This window comes from Macaca nemestrina, chromosome 1, assembly GCF_043159975.1.
Source record: "Macaca nemestrina isolate mMacNem1 chromosome 1, mMacNem.hap1, whole genome shotgun sequence".
NCBI lineage: Eukaryota > Metazoa > Chordata > Mammalia > Primates > Cercopithecidae > Macaca > Macaca nemestrina.
The window spans coordinates 42,245,461-42,266,391 of record NC_092125.1 but is presented as its reverse complement, the minus strand read 5'-3'; the positions used below and the strand labels follow the sequence as shown (position 1 = coordinate 42,266,391).

Below are 20,931 nucleotides of genomic sequence, written 5' to 3'. Positions count from 1 at the left end.
CACCCAAGCTGGAGTGCAGTGGCAGGATCTCAGCTCACTGCAAGCTCCGCCTCCCGGGTTTACGCCATTCTCCTGCCTCAGCCTCCAGAGTAGCTGGGACTACAGGCGCCCGCCACCTCGCCCGGCTAGTTTTTTTTTTTTGTACTTTTTTTTTTTTTTTGAGACGGAGTCTTGCTCTGTCGCCCAGGCTGGGGTGCAGTGGCCGGATCTCAGCTCACTGCAAGCTCCACCTCCCGGGTTTACACCATTCTCCTGCCTCAGCCTCCTGAGTAGCTGGGACTACAGGCGCCCGCCACCTCGCCCGGCTAGTTTTTTGTATTTTTTAGTAGAGATGGGGTTTCACCGTGTTAGCCAGGATGGTCTCGATCTCCTGACCTCGTGATCCACCCGTCTCGGCCTCCCAAAGTGCTGGGATTACAGGCTTGAGCCACCGCGCCCGGCCTTTTTTTTGTACTTTTTAGTAGAGATGGGGTTTCACCGTGTTAGCCAGGATGGTCTCGATCTCCTGACCTCGTGATCCGCCCATCTCGGCCTCCCAAAGTGCTGGGATTATAGGCTTGAGCCACCGCGCCCGGCCTCTATCTTGCCTTTAATGAATGAAATTAATTTTAACAGTGTTTCTTATAGGGAGATGATTAGAAAAAGTTGGTGCAATAATTGTTCTTCAGCTAAGGATTTAATAGTGTTGCACCTTTCTCCTGCACCAGAAAACTCCTCTGTGTTACCTGTGTATGTTCACATGAGCTCATGCATGGCTGACAAGGCAAGAGAAGAAAACACCAGCTCCTGATTAAAGTCACACGTTCACAGCTGTGTGGACCCACGCAGAAGACTTACGCTGCTTCTAGATTTGCTCCTCAGTGGTCAAGGGCAATGGCAGATATTCCTGGACACTGAGTTCTCTTTCTTGTTCCTTTTATTTTGTTTTGTTTTGAGAAAGAGTCTTACTCTGTTGCCCAGGCTGGAGTGCAGTGGCATATCTCGGTTCACTGCAACTCCACCTCCTGGATTCAAGTAAACCTCCATAGTAGCTGGGATTACAAGTGCATACCACCATGCCCGGATCATTTTTGTATTTTTAGCAGAGATGGGATTTCGCCATGTTGGCCAGGCTGCTCTCGAACTCCTAAACTCAAGTGATCTTCCCGTCTTGGCCTCCCAAAGTGCTGGGATTTCAGGCATGAGGCACAACACCTGGCCCTCTTCTTCTACTTCTAAGACCCAGATAATTTGCAGGAGGTCTTTAGTTTGTGTCATGGGGGACCTCTGCACCACTGCTTTTCCAGAAAGACATCTGTGACTAGAATTTCTTGACAGATATGTTGCTGGTTCCCCGTCACTTAGGACAAAGCCATGTGATTTCCTTGTTAGTATCTTAAAATTAATAATAGCAGCACCTGTTTTCCCTCTTTTTTTTTTTTTTTGGACTGTTTTGAAAATCTAAGTAGATAAGAAAATGCTTTGAATAAACACTTATATAGCAAGGTAATATTCTGTGTGTACTCTGTGACGCCAGGTGGACGACACTTGTAGTCAGATGTGGGGCTTTTCATGAGCACTGGGTGAAATCAGCTTGCCCAGAGGGCCCCGATAGCAGGCAACTTTGCTGACCTAACCCAAGCACACTCAGACTACCAATGACAGAGAAAAGGAGAGAAAACAGATGGAAAGGGAGAGATTTTTTTTAAATTAATAAATAAATAAATAAATAAAAACACACAAAAGTGAATGTAGAATAAGTCAAATTACTAAAAGACTATAAGTCGTGATCCTTCAGGAATAGCCACGGAAGAACATCCTAGGCACTCCACATGTTGAAACACAGTGTAAGAAACAGACAGGATTCCTGCCCTTGGAGGACCAGCATCCAGCCAGGGCTAAGAGATCATAAACATAATAAAGTAAAATAAAACCCCAAGGACTAATGTACATTGCAAGGAAACAAAGGATCAGAGATGCTCGTGAGAGTCAGAAGATATTTCAAGCTAATTAAATTAGTGCTTGCCCCAGCTTTATTTTATGCACCAAGGGATGCAGGATCATACAGCAAAATGTGCAACTCTTAGCAGACCCTCCGTAAGTATTTGCTGATGGAGAGGATAGTAAAACAGATGTCCTATCAGTCTGAGCTGCTGATCCTCCCTAACACCATAAACTACAGCAGAGATCTGCAGCTGGATTAATCTCAGAAACCTGCAGTTTACTTTCATGGTGCCAGATGACAAAAAAGAGTTAATGCCACTGATCCCTTGGCCCATACACACATCTGAAAAGCACAATGTGTTTTCATCATTGAATTGCAAAGCCTCAATTTCTACACAAATCCAGTATATTCCACATATTAATCCAGTTCAATCCCTTAGTTTACTGCTAGCATGACTTGTATCTCAGCCTGAAGCTGGTTACTGAGGTAGATGTAAGGAAATACAACAAACACACGAAAGATCATTAATTTTCTAAGCTAATCATTAGAAGCAAATGTGAGAATAGTTTTTGTTTTTTTTTGTTCATTTGTTTTGTTTTGTTTTGTTTTTATCACAGAGTCTCATTCTGTCACCTAGGCTGGAATGCAGTGGCGCGATCTCGGCTCACTGCAACCTCCGCCTACTGGGTTCAAGCGATTCTCGTGCCTCAGCCTCCTGAGTAGCTGGACTACAGGCGCGGGCCACCATGCCTGGCTGATTTTTTTGTGTGTGTGTATTTTTAGTAGAGACAGGGTTTCACCATGTTGGCCACACTAGTTTCAAACTCTTGACCTCAGGTGATCCACCCGTTTCAGCCTGCCAAAGTGCTGGGACTACAGGCATGAGCCACCGAGCCTGTCCTTTTTGTTTGTTTTGTTTTGCTTTGTTTTTGAGATGGGGTCTTGCTGTGTTGCCCAGGCTGGAGTGCAGTGGCACAATCTTGGCTCACTGCACCTCTGCCTCCTGAGTTCAAGCAATTCTCCTGCCTCAGCCTCCTGAGTAGCTGGGATTACATGCGTGTGCCACCACACCAGGCTATTTTTTGTGTTTTTAGTAGAGATGGGGTTTCGCCATGTTGTCCAGGCTAGTCTTGAACTCCTGACCTCAGGTGATCCGCCTGCCTCAGCCTTCCAAAGTGCTGGGATTACAAGCATGAGTCACCATGCCGACCAATAATCATTTTTTTAAAAAAACAAAAAGCCTATTCATATTTTGAGTACTTGATTTGGTACTGATATTTGAGTACAAATATATTTAATATTCTTGGAATTGTCAATCATTTTAATAAAGTAATGTACTACTATAATACTTTGAAAAGATCTGAATCCTACAAATTGAAAAACTGTTTCCCTTAAAATCTAAATACATATGCCTTTTCCCTTCCAAAATAACCTCCTTCCTCCTTTTTTCCCCCTCCTTAATAAAATAAATAAAATTATCCACGAGAGACTGATGTAAACTGTGACCTAAAATTCTTGTCTCCTTGTGCTCTGCCTCAGGCCACATTATTTCAGGTCTGAAGAGAGTCTGAGATGATCCAATGATTCAGAAAATCTGCTTATACACTGCTAGCCAGAGAACTGCTCATGGAAATAAGCATCTCTAGAGGAAAGCCTTGACTATCCGAAAGTCTTCCTTCTGGAACTGTCAAGCTCTGTCTAGAACAGCTCAAGATTGGGAAGTTCCCTGAAAACAAAGAAAGTAAACATAAAACCCTCGTTTTTGGCGGAAGGACTAGTCTCATTCTCTTTCTCTCTCTCAATCTCTCTGTCTGTCTGTCTCTCTCTCTTACACACACACACACACACACACACACACACACACACAACCATAAAAGTTCTAAAGATGAAAACTACAACAGAGAATACCCAGTATTTTGTGATTTTTGTGACTCTGGGCAAATTTTGTATCTCTGGGCAAATTACTTACTTCACAGTGCCTTGGGTACTCGTTTATAAAATGATATATGACCTCATGAATTTTGAGAAGGGCAGATGAGATGATCTATGTAAAGTGTTTAGGACAGCACCTGGCACATAGTAAGCAATCAGTAATAGATAGTATTGTCATTACCATCACTGTCATCATTATTATGTGATGGAATGGTGATGAACTCTTAAGATGAGAGGGGCAGGGGTAAGAGACACTAGAAAGAAGAGATGGGAAAGAAAGATGAGAGGTTAATTTTGGCAGCTTGGTGGTTTTTAGGAATTGTATCAAACGTAAACAGGCAGACTGGATGCAGACAGAAAGCAGGAGACAGCAGTTCTGCAGCAGGAGAAGTACATGCTCCCTTTACAGCAGCCCTGAGCAGTGCCAAAGGTTTCTCCTGTGCTGGGGCAGGAAGGTCAGCCTCTGTGTGCCATATCCAAGGGCTCTAAAGCAAAAGGCTATGTAAAGACAAGTCAAGGTCAGCGAGCTCTCTCCTGCTTCATCACAGCCTCAATGAGCATGTAGCTCACATCTTCAAACTATCATATTTTATGTGTCTGTCTCCTTCCCCAGGCAGGTTTCCAAGGCCACGACCATCTCCTCATCATTCCTTTCTGTATTCCCTCCAGCGCAATGTCAAGCTCACAGTAGGTTTGCAATAAATGAACGAATGAATTTTCTTAGAAACTCCTTTTCACGAAGAGATGTGACAGCTTTTAAGGAAGGGAGTACCCATCTCAGCCCCATGTCCTGGGTCACCTGCATGGACAACGACTTCTTTAGTTCATCACCAACAACTAAATTTAAAAATGTTTATCTGGGCCATCATAGAGAATCTTAAATTATGTTTAGTATATACTCCCTAAAAAGACAGAAAAGGAGTAAAATGTAGTTTCATACCAGTATAATGGAATTTTGAAAGCTGTTTGCACTTGTATGATTGGCCCTAATCCGCCCCCCAAAATTGTGCTATTTATTTGTTTCAACAATCACTTTTGGGGAACCTGCTTAGTCTTCAACATTCCACTAGGGACCAGAGATTCCAAAATGGGTAAGACAACTAGACTCTAACGTCCATTTCCTCACTTTCAAATAGAATCTAGGGATATTTACTGGTACCTCTAATCTTGCCCGTCTGGAAAAAAATCAAGGATTTTGTTTGCTTGTATGTTTTTGCTTAAACTTAAATCTTTGATTAGTTTGCCATAACAAAGAAGTATTTAAGGGTGATGTCCTTAGATGGCCAAACAAATTGAAATTATAAATATTATTCTCAGGTACCACAAATCAATCCCCTTTTAACCTACCACATTTAAGAAAAAGGCACCTCAGTTCTCATATTGCTCTCAAGAAATGCACAAGACTTTTGGGAACTTCATTGATTTTGTAGCACTTGGCCAAAAACACATTCTGTGCAATCATCACTAAAGGAAAACAAAAAACAGGTAACTGAGAGAAGAGACCCAGGAGGGCAATGCAAAGTCAGTTGAGTGACGGCCTCTCCCTTCTCATGTACCAGGATTCTACTGTCCTTGACGAGTTTGCTCGTTACTCTGGACTGAAGAGTCTTTCCACCACACCTACCATCATTTCTGGGATGTTTAATGCGGTTTGAGATAACAAAACATAAAAGTGAGGGCAAGATACTCTTCCTTAACCTTGATGCCCTTCTTCTGCCACTGAAAAACTATTAAAGAACACATAGGGTTACAGGTTATGAGCTATTAAGGACCTCACAAATGACCTTTACCAGAAATGTAGCCTATTCTAAAATAATTATTTTAAATTAGCCAATGTTCTCCATGTGAAATAGCATCATTAGTGAACACAGTGTTCTTTCCTACAGCAAAAGGTACTTAGAGAAACAGACCACAGTGACAAGCTCAGAAGCAGACAACACAGGCATGAAGAACATGCCTGAGGCCAACCACCAGGAGACGGCAGTGCAGCGTCAAGATGCATCAGCCAGCACCTCGTGGTGTTAACTAACACTCTCCAGCACATCACATCTACATCTAGTCTGAGACATAAAATTTGAAGTTTTTACCTGAATAGAGCACTAAAGGTATGACTTGATGACACACTCTTTTATCAGAAAAAAGTATAACAGCATTAGGATAAATTGAGGATCTGACCACATTCTACTCTAAGGAGGCCTTTGCCCCAGCGCTGTGTCTCTGTGAGCCCTCCAGTGGGTGGCCCAGCTGTGGTGGTTGCATTCCTGCATATGACAAAGTTACAGCTGGCAAACTGCTTATTTTTCCTGAATCTGGGATGATATCCCATCACCTCTATTACATCACTGTCATTACCACCCCAGGAACAGGCCAATAGAAACAAAAGACATGCATTTTCTAATTCCAAGATCTCTCTGAAAATTTAAAAGAATTTTTAGAACCTAAATTAAAATCTAAATTGGTAGGTTATTTTCTGGACCAAGCCCCAAAACCTCTTACTTATTATTAATCAGCTTTTTCTATGCCCAGATTTTTATTTGTTTTATGCTTTTTTGAAAGAGAAAAAAACTCACATAGTCATGTCCAATGGAAATCAGGATGATCCTACTGGCAGTTTTCAATGCATCAGAATATGATTAAAAATTTCAGTAAAAAATTTTACTTCTCATAAATTATCACATTAATTTTCTAAGAGAAAGACAAATTAGCATTCTTAAAGCACAAATTCTGTTGGGTCCTTCCTCTGGTCCCAAATCCTCCATGACTCACTAATGCCTTTAGGGTAAAGTCCAAGATATACCTGGATTTTCAAGCTAGACATGATTGAGGTCAAGGTTCCTAATTTTACAAATTAGAAAACTGACTGGGCATGGTGCCTCACTCCTGTAATCCCAACACTTTGGGAGGCTGAAGCGGGAGGGTCACTTGAGGCCAGGAGTTCTTGATCAGCCTGGGCAACATGGCAAGATCCCTTCTCTCTTTAAAAGAGAGAGAGAGAGAGAGAGACAGAGAGACAGACAGAGACAGAGACAGAGAGAGAAAGAGAGAGAAAACTGAGGCAAAGTTTAGGTAACTTACTAGGGGTCCCCCAGGACCCAGCCCTGTTGACCTCCTGTTGCCTCTTCCTACTGCTCCAGGTAGCTAAGCAACCTCTTCAACACATCAGGTGGGTCTCAAAAACCACCGCTCTTCCTCAATACTCTGCTCATAGTGCCACTTCTCCATTTCTGCTTAAGCTATATTTTTCCAGGAGGAAGGCTATACACCATTCCATGCCTTCCTTCAATTTGCTCTCTTTCCTAAACTCTTACTATGAGAGTCAACTATTTCAAATTTCTTAAACATCTCTCTCTAAATAGATACTAAGTGCTTTGAGGGCAGAAACCATCTCCTGTATTTGTCTCTCTTGCTATGCTGGGTGCCCTGTCAGGCAGTGAGCAGAAACTCAACAAATCCTCTTGAAAATGGTGAGCAGGGGGCTGTCTTTTTCTTCTGCATCTGCCACCTGCAGGTGGCATGTGCCAACACCCTGCCTAGAAGCCTCTCCTTTCACCTTTGCCTTAATAACTTAAGGTCTAGGTAAGCTGTTCTTCCCAAAAAGTCCCAGCACACCCCATAATTAACCCATATCATAGTGCAGGATATTTTTACTTCCTAATTACCTGTCTACTGGGTACGTAAGTAAGGAATGCAAACTCCTTGAGAGGCACAGACATATGTTTCTTGTCCCCTGTGGTATATCACCAGCTACTAACAGGGCTTAGCTCAGAACATGTGCTCAATAAATAAAAAATAAATAAATGCCTCCAAAAGAAAGTTTTAACCCCTTCTCATGGAATTCAAGGCTTTCCATCCATATTTCCAATCCCATCTAGCTTTCTATAGGCATCTTGCTCCAGCCAGTCTGGTCTCCAGCTACTAACCCCACTACGTACTTTCCTGTTCTCTGCTTAGTCTTCCCCTTAAATAGAAAGCCCTCCCCATTAATCTCTGTCTGTTATTCAAATTCTACCCAACCTTCAAGGTCCAGAACAAGTCCTATCATCTCTAAGAAATCTTGCTCCAGGCACTCAGATCTTCCCCTCCTCTAACGTCATCTGTGTGTGTCTATGTGGGCCATTCCTCACCTATCCATGTTGCTACATGTCTATAATTGTCTGCAGTTATTTTCCCATCTCAGTCCAACCTGGCCCACAGGGAGTCCTCTTCCCTCTGAAGTTAGCATTTACCTCTAATTTAGGAAATAATTCTATATACAGCCTTGGGACATCTTCACAGTTGTTCTATATTGTTAACTTGTATACATTGTCATTTATAAACTTTTTAAGGCAAGTCATAGGATTGATGTCTTTGATTCTATTCAATTCTTTGCACAAAGTAGGAGATTAATAAACATTTCTCACCTGACATGTTGGTTAGAAAGCAAAAGTATGTAAGATGAGAAACCTACATAAATTAGTAAAAAAAATAAAAAAAATTAAAAAAACTTTTACTAAAAGTGCAGCTGAAAATTTCTAATTATTAGAGGCTGTATAAAAAGGTCAAATGTTGAGAGTATAATTACACAAAGTAGTAATTATTCTCTGAATAAAGGTTATTTTTAAATAGAAACTTCTGTCCATATGATATAAAATTATGAATAGAAGAGGAAATTTAGTAGAAAAGGAGTAAAAAGGCAAAGAAAGAAAAAGATATACCCTAGACTGACATCTCAAGCCCTACCCCGAGATCACGAGGATTGGTCTGCAGCATCCACAACTGCATCAGTTGACTTTTATTTCAAGTCTAAGTCATGGCTGAGCTACTGCCATGGCTCTACAAAGGCTTGACCAACAACTATCTGCACATGAACACTATAATTCTTCTTCTTCTTCTTCTTCTTATTTATTTATTTTTTTTTTTTGAGACAGAGTCTCGCTCCTGTTGCCCAGGCCAGAGTGCAATGGCATGATCTTGGCTCACTGCAACCTCCGCCTCCCAGGTTCAAGTGATTCTCCTGCCTCAGCCTCCCAAGTAAATGGGATTACAGGCGCCTGCCACCACGCCCAGCTAATTTTTGTATTTTTAGTAGAGATGGGGTTTCGTCGTGTTGGCCAGGCTGGTCTCGAACTCCTGACCTCAGGCGATTCGCCCACCTCAGCCTCCCAAAGTGCTGGGATTACAGGCGTGAGCCACCGCACCCGGCTGAACACTATAATTCTTCTGATGTTGGACGAACAGGACTGGGGAATCAATCTCTTTTACCTGGTTTGTAATAAACATTTTCTTACAATTACTTTTTGATGCACTGTATCTAACTATTTAGTTTTATTTATTTTATATTTCCCTGGATTCCCCCCCCCCAAAATATGAATAGCAGCTGCTTTCGACCATAAATAACAATTTGAGAACACAAATACTCTGTTCAAGGTTCAGTAATTCAGGGTTCAGTAACCTAGCAACAGAATGTCAAGAGACCTCCTAATCTGTGCCCTCAATAGCCAAATACCTACATACCTCCAAGACATGGGCCTGTAGATCTGCTACTCAAGCCAGGTTTGGCTCATTACAAATAGAAATTGGCCAATGAGGAAAAAAAAATCACAAAACGCTGGAGCCTTTTTGCCAAGTTTCAAGAACCTGAGTGTCACGGGATATGAAGAGGAAGTATACTTGAAACCAGAGGCCACAAAGTTGCCAGTTAGGCTTTCGTCTTGGGAAAACCCAAATTAGCCAGCATCTTTAACCCTTCTAACAACTAATGCCGAACATATGTTTTGTATGCCCTAGGCTGAATACACATTTTTAATGGAAATGAAAAAATGTATTCATTACTAGGTATGTTCCATCAAATGAGGAAGGCAGGAAGAAAGAAGGTGACACTTCGGTGTTTTGTTAACAAATTAACAAAAGGTGAATCCTCATCTCCAAGGCATATTATAAGGAATAAAAAAAAGACCCATGTCCTCCTCCCTATTATTTAATTTTGTTTGGTTTATCAGCTCATCCATCTCACTATAATGGACTCTGGTTTCTAATGGACATTTATAGCTAAGGGTCCTTCATTTTTTAAAAGAATATAGATATTTTACTGGTTTTCCTTCTCTACCCAATGGTGAAGGGCAGGACATAGCAAAGCAGCATAACAATTTTTTTTTTTTTTAAATCAACCATTCCAGCAGTGGCAAAAAAAATGAAACGTGGGAGGCTGTTTATTTGTACGTCAAAGAGAAAGTGAAATTCTCTATAGGGTGACATGATCATTTGTTTTCCCCAATGAAGCAAACAAATCAAATCGGAATAAAACAGGAGCCTACTCTCCATCATTCATGGTGTAATGAGTTCTTGCTAGATTAACCATTTTTCTTCCTTGTTATACTCATCCCCAAAAAAACAGATACACAATGACATCAACAAAACAGCTAAAGGTCATCAATCTACAAGACAGGAAATGCAGCAGCCAGACTTGGATCCTTTCTAAACATTAGCTGACTCCCGGCCAGTGGCTCTGGTTCTGTAGTACAGGAAATGGGCTCACTGATAAGACACATCTTTTGGAGGCAGCAATGATCAGGAGCAGATTTATCAGTTGCAGTGTCCTAGGACATGGAGATCCCTAACCTGCCAAGGCTCTCAACATCAGGTGGCTGCCTATTTGGTATGCTTAAAACCAAAAATCTTGGACTCGTTGTATTTTGTGGTACTTCCCCCTCCAACTCAAGCACCCATTACTATAAGCTGAAAGCTGAACACCAACAACATTCTGTCAAGAAGACCAAAGACAGAGTGTGTGGAAGCATTGAGGAGCCCTGTTCTACTGGCATGAGACCAGTCCATTGAATGGACTAGGCCAACACACTACACAGAAGGAACGGGCCAGTTCAAAGCCTGGTTGGCTGAGACTCTGAGGTCCTAAGCAAGACTCAAGGGGTGTTCCTGGGTCCCAGGAGTGAGGTAAGGTGCTGATACTGACAATACTGCCTCCAGCAGTGGTGCTTAGAGTTGAAGATGATGGCAGGTATACACGCCACATTTTCTCCATAGCTAGAGGCAAGAAAGGACACTTGTCCTCAACATCAAACAGTGATGGAAAGCTACAGAATTCAGAGCATCTGCAGGTGAAAAACAACTGTACCACAGGTGAAAAACAACTGTCACTTTATCATTTGCCTTTCACACACATTGGCTGTGTCTTATCTAGACTACTTAGAAGATACTAGGGAGGCCAAGGCCGGAGGACTGATTGAACCCAGGAGTTTGAGACCAGCCTGGGCAACATAGTGAGACTCCATTTCTTAAAAAAAAAAAAAAAAAGGAAGAAGAGAAAAAAAAGAAAGAAGAAAGAAAAAGAAAAAGAAGACGACGACGACACCACCACCACCAACAGCCCAACTCCAGATGCTTATCAAATCAATCCATGTACCATGGATACCTAGTAGGCATGTACCATGCCCTAGTGAAGAGAAGCACTACCTTAGAAAAGAGATAGTCACCCCATTTTTATTCCCTCCGCTTGAGAGTAGAAATGTTTTAGTAAACAGAAAAATCTATGTGTATTGATGTATGTTCAATGCTATTTATAACATCTCCAGCCTTAGTACTTCTTGTTACTACATAAACAACTCAACTTCTATTGAATGTCTACTGAAGCTGCATCTTATTTGTGTTGTAAACATTCATACAGGAATGACCTTCTCCTGACAATGGGAGCAGTTGCTCAAATGAGCAGGGCAAACAATGGGATTTGGGGGATTTACTAAATGGCTTTCCTCCTACCTCTTGCTGTTCCCAGCCCCCACTAAACTATTTCAGTCACCACCTACTAACAGGATTTTGAATTAAATCTGTGGCTAAATGTCTACAGAAAAACAGTGATGATTTCCAATCTGCCACGGAGGAAGTGTGTGTTTCTCCCAGGGCGCTTGTTGGCTCAGCTAACCTTGGTGTGGAAGGAGCCCGTGTATGGAGTCCCTGTGGGGAAGACCCTGAAGAACAAGAGCTAGAGAGAAGTGGAGTGAAGGGAAATGGAGTGCTGAGCAGCTGTGGGAGGCTAAGGAAACTGGAAGCGGCCAGAGGAAAAGTGGGAGAAATAAAAACGGAAGCAAAGTGCATGGATGGATGCAAAAGCTTTTTGGGACGCCCTCCCTGCTAGCTCTACTCAACCTCTTGCCTCAGCTCAAAGCACCTGGTTTCTAGGAAGCCTCTGTGGTCCATGTCCCTCCCAGGGCTCGCAGCTCTTTCCTGCACTTCCTACATCCTATCCTTACTGTCCTTTCATGTGTCTTCTTTCCAACTAGACCATGAGTGACAAAAGCAGGGACTCTCTCTTATTCACTTTTTAAATAATCTACTCCCAACTCCTAGCACAGAAGGTGTTCAATGCATGTTTGCCAAAGTACAGATGAATCATAAAACTGTAAAAGATGGTCACAAACAGATACTGGCCATAACAATTCTCAGCCAGCTTTGGGATCCTAAATCCATATACAGCAAAGCAAACAGTAATAAATGTCTGTTATAAGAAAATAAAGCCATTCAGTCAGTGGGAAATAAAGAATGAGAGTTGCATGTAGTTTTTCTGAATATTCTGCGAGGCCAAATTGGGCGCTTTTCTAACTGGCATCAATTCCTCATGGGTACAAATTCAACACCTTGTACGCTTTGTTCTAAAAGTGTTAAGGCAAATCTTAAAAGAGTCTGACTTACCCTTCACCCTCTCCAGGAACAACTTATACACTGGAAAAATACAGATTATTCTGTTTGAGTGATGAATTCCTTTGAATGTCGGGCTATTTACTAAATAAATCACTCTATAGACCACTTTCCTTTTATTCTTCTAGTAAAGATGGTAGAAGCGGACATGAAAAGTTTAGAACACTGGAGAAGTCCCTATAATGTCAGTGTTCCCCAGAAAGGGATCAAGATATGGAAAAAAAAAGTACTTCATAACAAACAGCAGAATGTAATCTAAATAACGTTTAAGTAGATATGATTACTACTGAGATACTGCTTTATGAAAAGACACACACAATTTCACCCAAAGAGTGGAAAAACATTTGAGAGAATTACTTCTACAACACAGAAATTTTAAAATAAAGGTATAAATACTACCCTAATTTCTAGTCATTTAAATGTGCCACAAAATCATTTATTCAAGAGTTAGTTTCTCACTCTTTTTAGAGTTTTACCATTCTATCACCATTTGTTACTGAACACAAAGTTTAATGCCCCTTAACCTCTGAATTAGTCTAAGTTTGATTTTTTAAAGTTTTTTTTATGGCACATGTTTAGGAATGAATTAAAATTAACTTTGCTGTGTGAAAATTTTGAAATCTTTAATGATAAGTGGCAACAAGCCAGATTATTGTAAAAGCCAGAGTTAGTATAAGTGAATGAGGAATGTTAAGTTGAAATACTTTTGGAGCTGTTTCAAATTATAGCTAAGTTGAAACCACATCCATTTACTATTCAGTACACATGTGCCAGGTATAATATATAGTTCTTACGGCTTCAAATGGTCTAGATCTGGAAGTAAAGACATTAACTCCCTTAGATAAAAGTCCTTTTATTTAATTCCCTAAAGGGACCCAGCACAGACGAAAGAATAACTATGAGATTGTGACAAATCTTCTACCCCTACCTAGTATCTTTTGGTTGGACTCAAAAGAAGCAAATACTGCAGAAGATAAACAAAAGGGCAAACACCATTGGAACTATCTGTATCTTACATAATAAAATAGTAAGAACTTCCGCTACCGGGATCAGTTATCCAGCCCCTTAAATACCCGGTCCAAAGCTCTATATGGGGAGGAAGGGAGTCCCCTCAGTCACGTATCCTCCATACTTAGCACAGGACACTTAACATCACCTACAGAGCCAGAACGGGTCACACGAAGGAACCTAGGCTTTGGAGTCAGATTGGGGTAGAATTGGGCTCTGCTATTTACCTAAAGTTAATTACTCTAAACCTCAGTTTCCTCTTAATACCATATACCTTACAGGATCATTTTGAGGATTTGAAACAATATCTACAAAGCAACTGCTATGATGCCAAGCACGTAGTAGGAACTTACTTGAAGATATCTATCCTTATAAATAAGTGAATACTTATCAGGAAGTACACATGCCTTTAAAGATAAAATGGCTATTATTTCCTAAATGCTTTTTATACTTAGCTGTCACTCCCATAAAAATGCCTTAGGATACTCAAAGCTGATGCAATCTCACTTTCTCTTTATTTATGTTACAGCCCATAGCAAACCAGACTGAGGCAAGAGAATAGAGAAGCAAGCACACGGATAGCTGGCAAGATACCCATCGGAGAGGCACCAAAGAGCCAGGAGCAGATGCAAAAGCCCAGAATAGTCTGGAAAATGCAGTAGAGAGACAGCAGCTTTCAATGACTGAGCCCCAAAACCAGTGTTCATATAAATGATCACAAAGAGGTCAGATTGCCTGAGGTAGACTGATTCTGCTTAAGAAGCCGAGAGAAATAGAATCTATGTAAAAATACATATATATATATTTCTATTCAACTAGTTAGTGTGGACTCCCTCCAGCTGAAATCCACGTCTTTTCCCTTTAGGTTCTCATAGCATTTTGCTTGCTTCTCCACGACAGAGCTAAGCACAGTCTGTTTGATGACGCTAGTCTATGCATCAGGAGAACACAAACCCCTTGAAAGCAGGTAACTAGTTTTACTCATCTTTGCTCAGTAAGTATTTGTTGAATATACATACCAATTTACTTTTCAAGATAACAGATGCAATTCTAGTGACTTCTATGTCTTCAACAAGTTCCTTCCTTTAAGAATTAAGTTAGAGGCCGGGCGCGGTGGCTCAAGCTTGTAATCCCAGCACTTTGGGAGGCCAAGACGGGTGGATCACAAGGTCAGGAGATCGAGACCATCCTGGCTAACACGGTGAAAACCCGTCTCTACTAAACAATACAAAAAACTAGCCGGGTGAGGTGGCGGGTGCCTGTAGTCCCAGTTACTCAGGAGGCTGAGGCAGGAGAATAGTGTAAACCCGGGAGGCGGAGCTTGCAGTAAGCTGAGATCCGGCCACTGCACTCCAGCCTGGGTGACACAGCGAGACTCCGTCTCAAAAAAAAAAAAAAAAAAGAGAATTAAGTTAGAATACTCTGTAAGTATCTTCCTGGTTTATTGCTTACACAGAAACAGCATTTATGGATCATTTATTTACAACTTTAAAATACTGGGGGCACTATTATCATAATTATAGGGCAAGAGATAATATCAAACCAAGCGATCACCATCACCTTCTCCAGAAAGCCGCTCCGGACACATTCTTCTGCCTGGTTTGGTTTTATAACTCCCTAAAAGGTCAAACCATTTATTCATTTTTTTCGGTCAACATATACTGCTGCTGTGGGTCCAGCATTATACTGAGCACCCCTGGAGACATCTAAGAACATACATATGAAAGGTTTTGTCTTCAATGAAGTGATTGTCAGAGAGTAAAAGATGAGCAAGTAATAAACTACAATGCAATAAGGGAATTGATATAACTAGCATGAAGCCAAGCATAGGAGATGAAGTTACAAAATGTGCCTGGATGGAGTCAAGAAAAATTATGCAGAGAAGGGAGGATTTTAGTTGAGACTTGGCGAAAGTTAACATGAAAAATATCAAATATGCTACCTGTGCTATTATAACTGCTTCTAGAGGAAGAGTGGAACTGTCTCTACCGTAAAAGAATATAAACATATCATAACCTTTCTGAAGGTCATCGAATTTCTATTTCATATTGCCTTTTTGCTGTTAGCTATGACAGTGAAATTACTTAACTTGGTTAATTAAAGAGGAAGTTAAATTTAAGGAAGAAGCACTGAAAAGAGATCAGATGTCAACCTGACAACCCACAGCAAGGAAGAATCGGGTTTCAGCGTATATACTCTTGTCAACCTTAAAATGAGATTCAGAAAATATAACTAAGCATAGAGTTGATTCAAGCACAAAGCTTGACAGGCACACAGAAAACACAGACTCCAAAGGGATGGGGTCAGTGGTTCAAAATAGAGAAGCTAAAGTTTCACTTATATAGGCAGAAACAGTTTTCAGAGGATGGCAACATTTTCCCTACAAGGCCAATATGTACATTGCAGTGATTTTATTAGTACAGCTTGCTACATTCCAAGGAAGGCTGTTTTAACATTCTGTGAGGAACAGTAATGTCCTGAGAAGGTCTTACCTCTGGTGCCACTCAGTCATTCCTACTCATTTACAGGAAAAACCAGAAGTTGCAACTGTATACTCCCTTGACTCAAGCTACATAGCCACATTCCTCTCAAGGCTCAGAATCATTTAAAGTTCCAAAGGCTTAAAGTTTTAATTATTTAACACTCTACACCTATACACAGAGAATTACACAGTTTCTTGATGTGTTTCTAGGGGTTACTATCAAAAATTTAATACTGAAAACCAAACATGAATAATATTCATAATATCCCAGTCTGAATGTTATATATTCACCCATTCATGATCTCATTCAGCAGATATTTATTCAGGCCCAGTGTGTGCCAGGAGTCACTCTAGATGTTGGAGCTATGATGGGAACAAGGAATGAAGTTGTCAGTAATTATTTGAAAGGTTATTTGAAATATCTTAATATTAGCAATCCCAGAAAGATAATCATTGATGGCAGTATTTTCATGCTGTCCTCAAAGGGAAAAAAACACCTGTAAGGGAGAATGAGAAAAGGAGAATTCCTGATTTGGGGATGGGAGGAGGTTGCATGTCTCTCAGCTACTTTCTAAGACTTTGTTTCTCACAGTGTAACCTGGGGACCAACAGGACTGGGATACACCTGGGATCTTTTTAGGAATGCAGAATCTCAGCCCTACCCCAGACAGCAGAATCTGTAACTCTAACAAGATCCCAAGTGATCCCTAGTGATTTGTATGCACACTGAAGTTTCAGAAATAGAAATGTTGCTCTAAATAGGTTTTATTTACAAGTTTAAACACAGGTCACCTTACATTTGTGGCAGAATCAAACCTGTAAGGCTCTTTCTGACTTTTAAGAGACTCAGGCTTTGAGAACTTGTTTCTGATAGTTGGAACAGCAAAACAGCACTGCAACGTGAGTCCACACATGGGCCTGAGTATGCTTATGCCATTTCTGAATGGCCTAAAGTGTTTATTCACTTTGGACGGAACTGATCCTCCTTAATAGATAAGGAGAACTACACAAAGAGCCAGTTTCTACGTCAGAGAAATAATCTAAAGGAACCTGAAAAACCACCCAGGATCAGCTCTAAGTTCCATCTAGCCCAGTACGACGACAGTGGTGTTGAAAGTCTGGAGAGAGCCCATTTGCCCTTGAAAAATGTTAGGTCATAAGGTTAAGGACAAATCTACAAATACCGTTGGTATCTTTAAAGGTAGAACATTGAGAAATTCAGAATTCAGGTATCAGAATAGTTGTATTATCAGACATACATGACACATCACACATCATTAAACTCAAATTTCTCCTTTCCAAATCTAGACTGTTTTGAAAAAAGGGTATAATTAACTAATTGGAAATGACCTATGTAAAAGAAATATATTTACTGCCCCCTAATCCCACCAAAAAGTGCAATGTCTGAGAGTAGTTTGCATTTGCTTGGAATCAGTCACTTAAAATTTGTAAGTAATTTAGAAAAAACACATTGCAACACTGGATATCTTTCGGAGAACCTCATCTCTTCCACACGCTCTTTACTAGTGGGTTATGTTGGTCACCGCTGTTGGACCTACCATTATATTTACCTCTAAGTATTGTGAAAGGAAAATAAAATCTCAGGACTCCAAACTCACTATGCCAACGGGAAAAGTTAAACTTGCAAGCTGAATTACGCAAAAAAATTGCCTTTCTTTTCACTCCTGAATAGATAGCTACAAAGATACAAAGCAGTATACCTCCCCAAGGGGTCTCTCTCACAATCCGCTCACAAGAAAATTCCTTGTGGGTCCCAAGATCTTTACCCTCAAACAGAGTTCTGTTGAATTTCATCCTGACAATGTAAATTAACAGCTTGTCTTCACAGGTATGAGACAAGGCAAGACTAGAAGTCATCCTCTATGTTGACTTTATCATAAAAATGCAGATTCGCTGAGCCTGAGACAAATACATAATTGATTGTCCCCCTTTCCCCCTTCTTTTCGCATGTAACATGTGGATTCAGTGAACTCTAGTCAAAGCCTCACAAGAATGTGGCTGTGCCCTCCTCTTTCTTTCTCTTTTCTCTTACGGCCTGCTTTTCCTCCTTTAAATACCTGTATTAATCCATTCTCACACTGCTATAAAGAAACACCTAAGACTGGGTAATTTATAAAGAAAACAGGTTGAATTGGCTCACAGTTCCACAGGCTGCACAGGAAGCATGATGCTAGCACATGCCCAGCTTCCAGGGAGGCCTCAGGAAACTTACAACTGTGGTAGAAGGCGAAGGGGGAGCCAGCATGTCCCAGAAGGCAGGAACAGGAGCAAGAGAGAGGGGAGGTGCCACATAGTTTTAAACAACCAGATCTCATGAGAACTCTACCACGAGAAAGGCAACAGGGGATGGTGCTGAAACATTCATGAGAAATCCAACCCCGTGATCCAATCACCTCCCACCAGGCCCCACCTCCAACATTGGGGACCACAATTTGACATGAGATTTGGTGGGGACACAGAGCCAAACCATATCAATATTGAAGACCTCAAAATCTTCTTTGGAAAAAGTAAGGGCCACAGATCCTACTGTGGTTTACATCCCTTTAGCCCAGACACGTCCTCAACCTTGGCAAAATAAACATCTAAATTCATTGCGACTCACCTCAGTCATTTTCTTTGGTTTCACGGTATCTTTAACTATAATTACTGATTCTATTTACATATACCTTGATAAGAGATTATCTACACAAAATAACAAGTTCCTAATCTACTCAACCATATCATATTGAAAAATATGAAATATAGCAAAACTTGAAATATCGCTATCCTTTCCTTTGATTCTCAGTTTCAGTAACTGGATAAGGATTAAGCTTTTTTTTTTTTTTTTTTTTTTTTTGAGACGGAGTCTCGCTCTGTCGCCCAGGCTGGAGTGCAGTGGCATGATCTCAGCTCACTGCAAGCTCTGCCTCCCGGGTTTACGCCATTCTCCTGTCTCAGCCTCCCATGTAGCTGGGACTACAGGTGCCCGCCACCTCACCCGGCTAGTTTTTTGTATTTTTTAGTAGAGACGGGGTTTCACCGTGTTAGCCAGGATGGTCTCGATCTCCTAACCTCATGATCCGCCTGTCTAGGCCTCCCAATGTGCTGGGATTACAGGCTTGAGCCACCGCACCCGGCCAAGGATTAAGTTTTAAACATACAAAGTTGCTTCTCCAAAAGTAAACAAAAGAAATCCATTGACTCTAGGTATTTGTTAGTGTTTTCCTCATGGATCTGATGCCAATGATGTCTTCAGCGCAAGGCACTCAGGGTCCCTACACAATTCCTATTAACCTTCTGTCCATACAATGCTTTGTTTCTTGCTTTCAACTTTAGAAACAAATTTCAATCAATCTCTCCAACAGCTGGAAAGAAAGAGTAAATATAATCTCGCTTCTCTTTCAGAGTTCACTTTTGAAACTATAATTCAAAAGCACATTCTGGGCAAAGTAGGGACAGTAGCTTCATTCAATCTTATACACTAACTCAAGTAGACAAAAGCTGTGAAATATCTGTCCCTTCACCTCTGAGGTTTCACACAGAAAAACTAACAGCTATTTCTTGAAGAACAAGTCAAACACAGCAGCTATAAGCAAATAACCTAATAAAAAAAACAGTTTTGGTCTAGATATCTTCAGAGATTACAAACAAAAATAGGTGGCAGTATCAAGCAAAGTCAAGGCTTCAGAACAGAAGAGAGGATATTAACATCAGTATATTCAGCAAACTAATAAAAAGACAAAACATTAAAACACAGATCAATGTTTACATTGAGTAGCTTCCTTTAAGATAATGAAACTCTCGTTTCCTGAGAAAGGCAGCACTAGTAAAAATGTGTCACTACATTGTATATTGTCAATATTTCAAACTAAAATTTTATGAAAAACACAGAATTGCAAAGCAAAAGCAGAACCGTCAGAACCGTCAGAAGCACTGCTTTCTGTTCAACCTGCACCTGGGGCAATGCTGCATTTACCTGGGACTGCACAGATGCAAATGTCTGAAGGCAAAGTCAGCCAGTTAATATTGCATTCTCCCTTCCGCTCAGAGAATCTCTGTAGAAGGAAATGGGGTTCAGTTCTTTAAAATAAGTTTGGCTGTAATATAACTCTGGCTTCCTCTCCCCAAAGTGATGTGGGCTATAGTATGCATCACTTAGAGGCATTTCATGATGTGCTTCTCAGCTAGAAGGTCTTCCTAGAAAGATCTGGTCAGTCAGTTTACTGTTTAGGAGAGAAATGTCCCTAGCTGAATTCAGACCAGTTGCCTCTGGAAGACATCAATCCTTTCAATAAAAGGTTTTATGCTTCTTTCTGACTCGAAGTTTTATACTCATGATACCAGGGACAACTTTTAAGGCACTAACAATAGACATGAAACAAAGCCACTAAAATTTTTAAAAACCTTAAAAATCTCTCATCAAACAGAGCCATTGACCAAACAGATGCACTGTGAACAAGTACAAATTGTGGCCCTCCTACATGCAAACAATCAACGTGGTGGCTATGCCATCTTCTTGCCACTTTGCCTCATATTACATGGGGCAAATATGACCTTATTTCATAAGCAGAAAAATAAAGAGCTCACTTCTGGCGCAATCTTTAATTCTGCTGTTTCTGACAAATACAACAGCATCCAGTTACCCACCTCCAGTTGTGACCCCACCTATGAGATATGAAGTGCATTCTCCCTTTGGACTAACAAAGAGTTGTTCTCATACTCACACCTGCAATGAAGAGAAACTGTGCTTTGCACCCAGCCTGTGGGGACTCTAGAAACCAAAGTCTTTATAAAAGAAATAAGCCCTTCAAAGGAGACATGGTGGCTATACCATCATCTTTCATTGCTCTCCTGCCAATCAAACCTTCTAGCTTATAAACAATAAATAAGCTCCTCC

At 40.9% G+C, this 20,931-nt stretch overlaps 1 protein-coding gene and 1 long non-coding RNA gene across 2 annotated transcripts in view; both read right to left on the bottom strand.

The window, feature by feature from the left end:
• Positions 1-20,931, bottom strand: part of C1H1orf21 (chromosome 1 C1orf21 homolog) — a 237,053-nt gene that overhangs the window by 149,104 nt on the left and 67,018 nt on the right. The gene's annotated exons all lie outside the window — the stretch shown is intronic.
• The window catches only part of LOC139357919 (uncharacterized), a 73,977-nt gene continuing 55,742 nt past the window's right edge, over positions 2,697-20,931 (bottom strand). The window contains exon 2 of the long non-coding RNA XR_011611963.1: positions 2,697-20,931. This exon is cut by the window's right edge and continues 27,424 nt beyond it. This is a non-coding gene — a long non-coding RNA (uncharacterized lncRNA).